The sequence below is a fragment of the Halyomorpha halys genome, unplaced genomic scaffold, assembly GCF_000696795.3.
Source record: "Halyomorpha halys isolate HHAL.00 unplaced genomic scaffold, Hhal_1.1 Scaffold1521.1, whole genome shotgun sequence".
In the NCBI taxonomy this organism is placed as follows: domain Eukaryota; kingdom Metazoa; phylum Arthropoda; class Insecta; order Hemiptera; family Pentatomidae; genus Halyomorpha; species Halyomorpha halys.
In genome coordinates this window covers 130,489-141,412 of record NW_027114262.1, presented here as the reverse complement: position 1 = coordinate 141,412, position 10,924 = coordinate 130,489, and the positions used below count along the sequence as shown (strand labels likewise).

Below are 10,924 nucleotides of genomic sequence, written 5' to 3'. Positions count from 1 at the left end.
TTGGTGGGATTTATTGGAATTTATTTTAATCCTCCAGTTTTGGCACCATTCTTCAAGGGATGTGGGATTGGAAGGTTTGGGATACAATGTAAGGATCATTCTTCACTGACAATAGACATGTGTCATCGACATACGTGGTGAGGATTTTGTTAGGATGGGTTGGAATGTCAGCTGTGAAAACTTTATAAAGGATAAGAGAATACTCTAAAGGGTATTGTTAAATATTAAATAGGATTAAAATATGTACAGTCCTTAGTAATCTTGAATTTGATAAAACGGTAATTTTTTTTTATATACTCGCCATTAAATAATTTTACTCAGTATCCAGCATTAGTTAATTAATCTATTGACTGTAGTGGCAGAAATGTTATAAATTAGAAAAAAAAATAAATAAAGGACCATAAAATGAAGGGAATTGTTTCATAAATTATATTTTCATTTAAAAAATATTTTTTCATAAATTTTCTTTATTTATGATTATCTTTTTATTTTGTTGTTTTTAAAAAGTAAGTAGGGTTCTTTTGAATATGTAATATAATTGAGCTATTGCTACAATTACCCGCTTTATGCTACAATGGCGGATGAATCGTTAAGGACGAACAGACTACAAAAAGTGGTGGTACATAGAGGACACAGTTCTTGCCTCCTGCCTCTAGTGGAAGGTTGTCCAAGCCAACATGAATGATCATTGCAACTTCGCCATTCTCATTACTGTATCTATGCTCTTACAAGTAAGTACTTGCACCATTGTTTTTACACATTTGCTATAACGTTTAAGACAATCAGTTTTGTTGTATACAAATTGTATCGAAATGATAATTGAACATTATAATGTGATTTATATGTTTTGATTTTATGTATATTTTTTAATGCATATATAAACCAAATATATATTTTCCTGTTCTGTTGAACATATTGAATTATTTAGGTCAAATTATCAAAATATCTATTATATAATTATCTAGGGTAAAACCTGTGTATCTATTCATAAATTCTATCTGGTCATTAATTATAAAGTTATAAAAACCTTTTGTATTAAAGACTATTAATTATATTGGAAAATTTTTGTTAAAATTTCTTCCTATTAATATCTCAATTTCATACAGATTTTTCCATCAACGTTTCGGGGCTTTTCTTCTATCTTCAGGATCAACGATTTTCTGTTTCAAGGAGAGAGTTCCTTTGGGGGTTCGGTGGCATATTGACTTTCCGTTGCAACTAACTCCTTAAAACCTTAAAACAACATTAATTTTTCATTTTAATTATATTATTTCAAAATTTTTTGAGACAAGGTAATATTTATTCAATAAATCAAATTTATATCCAAATCCGTCTCAACACTTTATTTTTTCATTAGTCCAAAGTTCAAATCATTAACATTTATTTTTTCTATAAGATTATCAACAGTATAAGTTATATGGGGTTGTGTTTTATACTGTTGATAATCTTATAGAAAAAATAAATGTTAATGCTTTTAAATTTTAAATAAAGAGGTTTTGTACTTTATATAAAGAAAATGACCTGGGCAGAATAGCCTGCAATAAAAATTATAAATTAATGTGAGAAGGATTTTTGTATTGAAGATGTCCCTGAAGATGGCTAGAAAGGCCGAAACGTTGGACTAATGAAAAAATAAAGTGTTGAGACGGATTTGGATATAAATTTGATTTATTGAATTAATTTTTCATTCAGAGCTCTATGTCTTTAAAACTACCAACAACACTAGAAAATCTAAAAGAACATTATTTAAAGTAGAGTAAATTAGCAATAGCCCTAATAGAGCTATTTACGTCCAATAGTTCTCGAGATATAGATTTTAAAAAGCAACATTTTATAAAAATTAATTTATTTTGAGAAATCTATATCTTAGGAACTAAGTGACGTACAGATCTCTATTAGCACTCAAATTAAAGCTAGTTTAATATACTATAAAGTCATTTATAACCTTTATCTTCGTAGGAATAGTAATTTTCATGATATTCGCTAAAATAAATTGATTTATAGTTGCTCAGAGGGATTTATTTAATAAGGATAATTTTTAGAACTCTTGGGGGGTCAAAAGAACTCCTAAAAGACGAAAACAATTTTTTGATCGCGAATTTTCCACCTAAAAAGTCGTAAAATTAAAAATTCTTAGGGTTCTAGTCGTTCCTATATGGGATTTAAAGTTCCTAATAAAAAAATAAACATTTCTATAGTTTAATACAGAAAAAATACGAATTAAACATTAAGCAACATTTTTATGCAACTTCGCAGCCGTTTATCTTTTTTGCAGGCAACATTAGGAATTTATTTAGTCAGGACAATTTTTAGAACTCTTGGGGGCCAACAGAACTCTCAAAAAACGAAAAAAAAATTTATTTCAAAGCTTTTTTATCGCAAATTTTCCATCTCAGAAGTCGTAGAAATTAGAAATTCTTAGAGTTCTAGTCGTTCATTATATGGCATTTAATGTTCCTAATATAAAAAAATATACATTTATGTTGTTTAATACAGAAAAAATACCAATTAAAAATTACACAAGATTTTTGTGCAACTTTTTTTTTGGCAGCAATACGATTTTATTTTGTAAGTATAATTTTTAGAACTCGCGGGGGGAGGGGAGAAGAACTCTGATGAGAACTCCTGAAAAACGAAAAAAAAATGTTCGCCTATAAAATATTTCTAAATCGAGAAAATCTGTAGAAATCAATCCGTTTATCAAAGCCTATCTGGACATACGGAATTGAGCTATGGAGCTCCACTAAACCATCTAATTCCTCTCGAATCCAATCCTTACAGTCCAAAATCCTTAATGCTCCTTACTTTGTCACAAATCAATTCATCCATCAGGACCTCAATGTCCCCTATGTTGCCGATTTGGCCAGAACCAGATACCAATCCTTCCATGATAAACTTCCCGACCACCCAAACCAACTCGTTTCTAACCTGGCTTCTCCTTCACTACCTAATAATCCTCCTAGACGTCTGAAAAGAAGATGGCCTCGAGATCTTCTCCTTTAGAAATGTTTTTGGAGTTCTATCAATGTTTGTATCATATCATAATATCACTTACAGCAAATTTACTTGATGTGTATATATGTATATAGTTGTACATAACAATAAATAAATTATTAAAAAAAAAAAAAAAATTAGGTAGCACTTCCATCAGGGGCTGGAGAATCCAAATTTCGTAAAAGATCTAAGATCTTCTTCCTTCGGCTAATGATTTGAAATAAGAAACAGGAGGTGTTCAGGTGAGAAAAATACTCATATGAGAAAATAAAAAAAATGTGTGTACTGCTGAGAAATGCTCTTACCGTTGTGAGGAGGCTAGACCAAAACTGAATTGGGTATTGGGAATGTACAAGAGGGAATAACAAATACAAGCAGTAATAACAACACCAAAGGGTTAACGGAAAGTAGAGAAAAGTATAAACAAAACATTGTAATGGCGGACTCTCGGGTAATGCCCAATCTAAACTTAAACGTCTTATGAATTGCGCAGTACAATTACGGGATCACCAGAGATACGCACAATTAAATAACATAAAAATCAGTAAAGACTAAAATGACTTTATTCTAACATATTTACAAAAACTACATGTTACTGTTACTAAGTCTCTATCTTCCGACTTAGCTATCTAGTGCTAGGAAATATATATGTACTCTTGAGAAGAAGGGGGTAGGAAGAATAGTGAAAATAGGAGAAGGGGTTTGGACCAATCAGATAATTTAGGAAATAAGGCGGAGCCTAGAGAGCCTATGAAATTATAAATAAATATCTGGGTGGGGGAAAAAGGCGTGACTAGCAACAGGGTGGCCAGGCTTTCCAGAAATTGGCGGTAAGCGATCATGACCTAAGGACTCGTGAGAACTGACTTACATGTATAAACATAAAATAGTTATACTGATGCAAGTCCATTGTGAGATGACAGCTTGTACCTGCCTAAGTGTCAACCCTTGCTTTTTTACATTGGTATAGAATACTAAGGAAAGGTCACTTCCTCTATGGTCAGTGTCTGTCGAAATGTGCCAGATGTCTATAGTTTATAATGATAGCTGTTAAATACTATATCGTTCGTTAACTCACATAACCCAGTATTAGGCCGAGCAGAAGTGGCTCTATCTATCCTTGAGATGCCAGTTTTGCTAGTTTCTTTTCTGTTCCAAGCAATTAGTACTCAACGCCCCTCCTATATCCTAGAAAACCTGCAATTCAAATTCTCAATCCAATCCCGTAATATCAGGTCCAGTTTATTCAACACCTAACCGAACTGCTGCGTTTCATTAAATCATTTTTTACCCAAGCTGCATATCACTGGAACTCCATTCCCTCTAACATACGTCATGTACCAACCCTTCCCTCGTTTAAAACCCTTCTATAACTACATTCCACTTCACCAATCTAATCCATTATTATAATAGTAAAAACATTTGGCTATTACCTTTTTTTCTTTTGTTTTTTATTTAGTCAGTTAGTTTTTAAACTAATTAATTTTTTTTTCTCTGTATATAAGTTATAATTAAGTGTAGCCACTCTGTTTTTGGCTAATAAATATTATTATAAAATTAAAATTAACTTTGTAATTGTTCTAAAGGAACCTAGGAAACACTAGGAAAACAGACGTTTATTTCCCAATATAAACAAAATGCTCAAGACCTCACCTCTCCTGGATTCAATAAATTTTCATTCAATTAAGACTTCAGTTTGAAATTGTATGTTGATAAATTTATTTGTTATTTGTGAAGTGATCTTTTTTTCCCGTACTGTAATCCGAATTGTTTCATAAAATAACATTAATGTTTTAAATTTTATGAATTCATTTGTGTTATAAAATTGTATGCTGTTATGACTTTAAATTACTATGACGTAAAATCGTTGATGCTCCTTATTACGTCACAAATAAACTCATTCATAAAGACCTTAACATCCCATTCGTTGCAGATTTGACCCAAAACAGATATGGGTCTTTTTATTCCAAACTCCTTAACCATCCTAACCCATTAATTCTTAATCTTTCATCCTTAACGATCCCTGATAATCTTCCGAGTCGTCTGAAAAGAAGATGTCCACGGGACCTTCTAGTTTAAATTAATGTTTGAAGTACCACCAATGGGTGGTTCCTTCCCAAGATTTTCAAGTGTATATGAAACATACTACATATTTACCTGTTGTATTATTTTGTACAGTTGTAAATTACAATAAATAAATAATAAAAAAAAAAAAAACTATGTCGGATTTTATTAAATGTTACAGAAAGAAGTGTTTGGCGACGAAGTGTCAGAAGATTGCCAGAAAGTAAATATTAACGACTTGGATGTAAGTTAAAAATTAAAATATTTTGTGTAAGGTAATAAATAATTACTTTTAAAAAGAAATTACATCAAACAATTTTATAAGATGTAGATTTTTTAATTATTTTTTATTAAGGATAAGTGATTTGTTTAATTTTAAAATACTACTATACCTACTAGTCCCAATTTTCCTGAGCAACTGTGATAAATGTTTTCTAGCATTTTGTGGAATATAAATTTTACATTAATTAAGCAATGAATTGTCAAATGTAATTATATAATTGATAATGTCAAATGTAAATTATATAATTGATAATTTCAATTAAATCATATTTAATTTAAATAAAATAACTTAATATGAATGGAATATGGTCTGGATGCGGTCAAAAAAACTCAAATAGTAAATAATTTTACTATTTTTATTGAGCCAATGTTTCGCCCCACGTTGCAGGGCTAAAAAAAGATACAAACAGTTGACATAGTTACAAAAAGGAAGAAAGAAAAAACATAAGTGGAAAATAACAGGGGTATACAATGAATAGTAAAATATAATAAGAAAAATTAAAGGTTGTAAATAGTAAATGAAAAGGGTAATAGTAACAGATAGATAAGAGAAGAAATATTAAAGAAAGTACAAATAAAGAGATGAAAAAGGAGAACAAAATTCAAATCAAATGATGAGACAGAATGTACACCTGTTTTGACGGCAGTCAAAGACAGAGTGACTCGTTTGTATTGGAAGGAGTGGAGATGGCAGTTATGCCACAATAACGAAAATAATTTTAAAGTAAACATAGTAAAAAAGTATTTAAATTAGGTGAACAATAAATGATAATATACATAATAGAGGGGGAGAAGAGATATTAATAAAAAAAAAACTCATAGATAGAAAAATAAAGTATAAAATAATGGGATACAACGTGTGTAAGTGATTAAGAAACACAATATACCAAATGAGTGGGGATACGGAAAAGTGTAGAATATAATAGAAAATTAATAATAAAGTAATTAATATAAGTACAACTAAGATTATAACACATGAATATAAATTAAAAGATAAGATACATGAATACAAATGAAACAGGAAGGATAGTAAATATAAAAATAATTAAAGAAAAGGTGAGAATTTAGAGAAACAAGAATAAAAGATAAGACAAGAAAGTGGGCTTCTGAAATGCAGAAAATAACTTAGTTTTAATATATTACAAACCTAGTCAAAACTGATAACTTATTTATGTGGGCCATTGGATGAGTCGCTGAGCGTGGTATAGATGGAATTATGAACAGAGTCAAAATAACTCATAAGGAATTGCGATATTAATTATTTGGGCCAATCCCTCCTTCATCAGAATAAAGACTAAAAAAATAAACATTATTCTGCACAGAATCATTCCTATATTCTCTTATAATAATCTACAAAAAACTAAAAATGGATGGTGCCTCAAAGGAGAGTATTAACAAGCATTTAAAAATTAAATTGATATACAGAGTTTAATCGAAATCACTACTTTCTCTTACCGTCCCAAGTTTTGAGTAGAATGCTGGACTTTTGTTGAAGGAAGGCGAAAATTATGATGAAAAAATTTCTATTTTAATGTCGTTTTTAAAATTTCGTATTCTTGGGTTTTTTGAGATGGGAATGGTAAAAATACATTTTGTTCCTGCTAAGGATAAAACAGTTTAATAAAAGATAACGAAGTCGTTCGAATGGGATAATTTTATTTTAGCTTAGTTATTCATCGAATTCTTTAATATTTTTTATGTATGTATTATTTACTATTTCTAACGGCAGGAACTATTTATTTTTTAAAAAGAAACATAACTAAAAGTACATTAGAAGAAGATTAATTAGAGATTCTCCATTTAAGCCCTGTTAGAATATTTTAATGAGGAAAAGACCTAGCTACTATTAAAGACCATTTTATCGTACATTAACGTGGCGAATTTAATAAAGATCGTCTTTAAAAAAAGTGGAAAGTGACCTCAAAACTTGTTTATCCTTCGAACTCGTAAATCCTTCAACTTGTATTATCCGTCGAAAACCCAAATTCGAAATTTTGCATGATCGTAATACTTGTTGTTGCTGTCTGGGGTTTTAGGGCGTAAAACCCTGAGGTCATCAGCGCCCATGTTTCTTTCTTTATGATTATATTTCATTTTATTTTTCTCTTTAAATAATTACGAGAAAAAAAATTTAAATAATTACTTCTTTTGGTATTTTTATTATGTAACAGATTTTCTGGTTTTATTCAAAAGGCCATTCCTTTTTCAGAAAACTAAAACCATTTCCACATTCTTCTGGTCATCATTCAGAGCATCCGATACACTCGGTCCTACTCCCAATCTACTCAAGTTCGAGGAATAGAAATAACATTTCTCAAATATATGACTGATCATAAGTACACTGTTGCAGTATTGACATTTTGGCGGTGGCTGCTCACTGATCAGATATGTATGAGTTAAACTCGTATGACCTATTCTCAATTTGGCAATAGCTACCTCCTCCCTGTGATTGGAACGGTTTGATGTGGTCCATGGTTTAATGGTTTTTGTATTACGATCGTAATACTTTTCCTTACCATATGCTCCATATATAGGTCAGTGAAAAGTAAAAAAGGTGAAATAGTGACAATGTTAGTCTTCTTTTGTTCCTGGGGGTTTGTGTCCTATATTATCTTCTTAGTGTCGATTTTTTGTTTCTGTTCATGTCTGAGGTCAACACTTAGACACTTTTTTAAACATTTAAATTATTTAATTGATTATAAAATTTAAATGAATTATTTTCTAATAAGGGTGTTCATAAAGCCGCAAGTTTCAGGTCCGTCCGTCGCTAAGAGAGTCGAGTAGTAGGTCTTTGCAGCGTCGGAACTAGAACGACGCCGATTCGAATTCTGCCTGGGGGGGAGGTCAACTTTCATTTTCATGGCGATCCCATGAAATGAAAACTTGACCTCCCTACTGGGTACTACTCTGGTAGAATGGGGTGGTAGTGATGAGATATCGATATTGATATTATCGAAATAACCGGTAATATCCGAATATCGTTATATAACTTCGATCTTCGTATCAATAAGAACGTCGAACGATTATTGAAAAAGATATCGATATTTCGTTTTGAAATTTCCCATACAATTTTCTAGTTTATGAAGTAAAATCTCTATATTACAATATCTATATTATGTAATATAGATATTATCTCATAATAAGGAGAGATCCACTTCAGTATCAAGTGACTAAAGTAAATGCCACTGTGAGTTATGTTTTTTGTGGAGTGCATCAACAGCTCTATAAGCATTGGAGGGTAATGAGGGAGAGTCTACGAAACCATTGAATTATTTCCTCTAATATAAATTAGATTTTTAATTTTATAAACTTAATATTTACTCCTCACTCAATTAACATTATTTACTTTTCCAGTTTTAAATATTAATTTATTTTATATCACCTATGGCTTGGTATAGCTGTAAAGGCGTATAATGTGTATTATATTATAATATAAATATCTATATTACAATAAAATAATATCGGAATATCATTACTAAACTCTGATATCGATATTAATATGAGTCTCAATAAAATTTTGATATTTTGTTGGATTATTGTTGCCAAAGTTTGAAAGAAACAAGATTATTGGAATGTTTTTATTTTGAGGATGTAGATATTTGATTTGGATATTATTTGGTAATATCCATAATTTAAATTGACTATTGGAATATTGATGTTTTTCATATTTTTTTTCAGAAAAAAATTTATCCAATTATATTCAGTTCATATTTGTTGTTTATGCTATAGTTGTCATGGTGTTGCTTTGCTTATTGCTTATATTAGGTCTAATATAAAATGATATGCTATATTATCATTTTATAATTACTATTGCTTTAATTTGCTACATTTTTGATATTTAAATATTTTAGAATATAGATATTTTAGTGTCAATATAATATCGATGTCGATAATGCTAACCGATATCGATATTTTTCTTCCGATCTCTATGGAGTGGTACCCTTATAGATAACCCTAAATTAAATATAGATAAACGTTATACTACTACTAGCCTTTAAATATAGATAAACATTTTACTACAACTAGTATTTAAATATAGATAAACTTTTTACTACTACTAACCTTTAAATATAGATAACATTTTTACTACTAATAGCCTTTAAATATAGATAAACTTTTTACTACTACAAGCCTTTAAATATAGATAAACATTTTACTACAACTAGCGTTTAAATATAGATAAACTTTTTACTACTACTAGCCTTTAAATATAGATAAACGTTTTACTACTACTAGCCTTTAAATATAAATAAATTTTTACTACTACTAGCCTTTAAATATAGATAAACTTTTTACTACTACAAGCCTTTAAATATAGATAAACATTTTACTACTGCAAGCCTTTAAATATAGATAAACGTTTTACTACTACTAGCCTTTAAATATAGATAAACTTTTTACTACTACTAGTCTTTAAATATAGATAAACATTTTACTACTGCAAGCCTTTAAATATAGATAAATTTTTACTACTACTAGCCTTTAAATATAGATAAACGTTTTACTACTACTAGCCTTTAAATATGGATAATCTTTTTACTACTACTAGCCTTTAAATATAGATAAACTTTTTACTACTACTAGCCTTTAAATATAGTTACACTTTTTACTACTACCAGCCTTTAAATCTATACGCATTTAGACACAAAAAAACAGTTTATGCCTATTTGATTGTAATATTCATTTCTTGATCAGCTGTTTTATAGATGCTGTAGATTACCTGACTTAAAACTCACAGACGAAAAAAAAGCTATAGCTCAAAACTGCCATCGAAGTGTAGCTGGTGAACTGCCATCTCGTAAGTAGAATTAGTACTACAATTATTTCAGAAAAATAAGTTTCTACTTCCTTAACTAAATTTTCAGAAAAAATATATTTTTTAATTTTTATTTTATTCGGTGAATTAGCCCTTTTTATTACTTTTCTGATTTATTTTAACATCCGAACAACGTTTCGGGCTTTTTACCCATTATCCATACTAAAATAAAAGTAATGAACTAGTATGTACAAATTAAAAATGCTTTAGAGATTAGAACATAAATTTAATTCTAATTATTCTTATATATTTCTAAACATAAATATTTTATTTTCGCCTACCTACTAATATAATAATAAATAATGATATAAATAAAACTATTGGGTCATTTCATATAAATGACGCAATGACGTTTTTATTATATTAGAAATTAATAGTGGTATTTGTGGAATTTTGTTTACTGCGTTTATGTTTAATGATTATATTTTATAATAATAATAGATTATAATAATATTTACTACCATTCCGGTTTATTGCACATTGTTTATTATGCCATCAAATACGACCATGAGAACAAGCAATTTTGGTTTTTTTTTTTTTGTTGGTTTTTTTTTTTTTATGAGTTTAAACTTGGACACTCGGCTGCCCAACCTGCAAGAAACATCACTGATAGAACAAGAGCCCAAGAGGAGAAAAAAAGGAATTTATCTCACCCCAATTTTTGATTACTTAATTGAAAACTAGGTATAATTACTGGTCAAAATTGATGAGTCTGCCAAGTATAGGTAGGAGGAATAAAAAATGGCGGCTACTTCAAGACGTTAAAAA

The 10,924-nt window shown here is 29.5% G+C and overlaps 1 long non-coding RNA gene across 1 annotated transcript; it reads left to right on the top strand.

Moving 5' to 3' along the window:
* The first annotated feature begins 645 nt into the window (after positions 1-645).
* LOC106689910 (uncharacterized) lies at positions 646-10,138 on the top strand. The gene is made up of 3 exons (XR_001344513.2): positions 646-731; positions 5,240-5,302; positions 10,036-10,138. It is a non-coding gene; the product is annotated as an uncharacterized lncRNA (long non-coding RNA).
* The last annotated feature ends 786 nt before the right edge of the window (positions 10,139-10,924 follow it).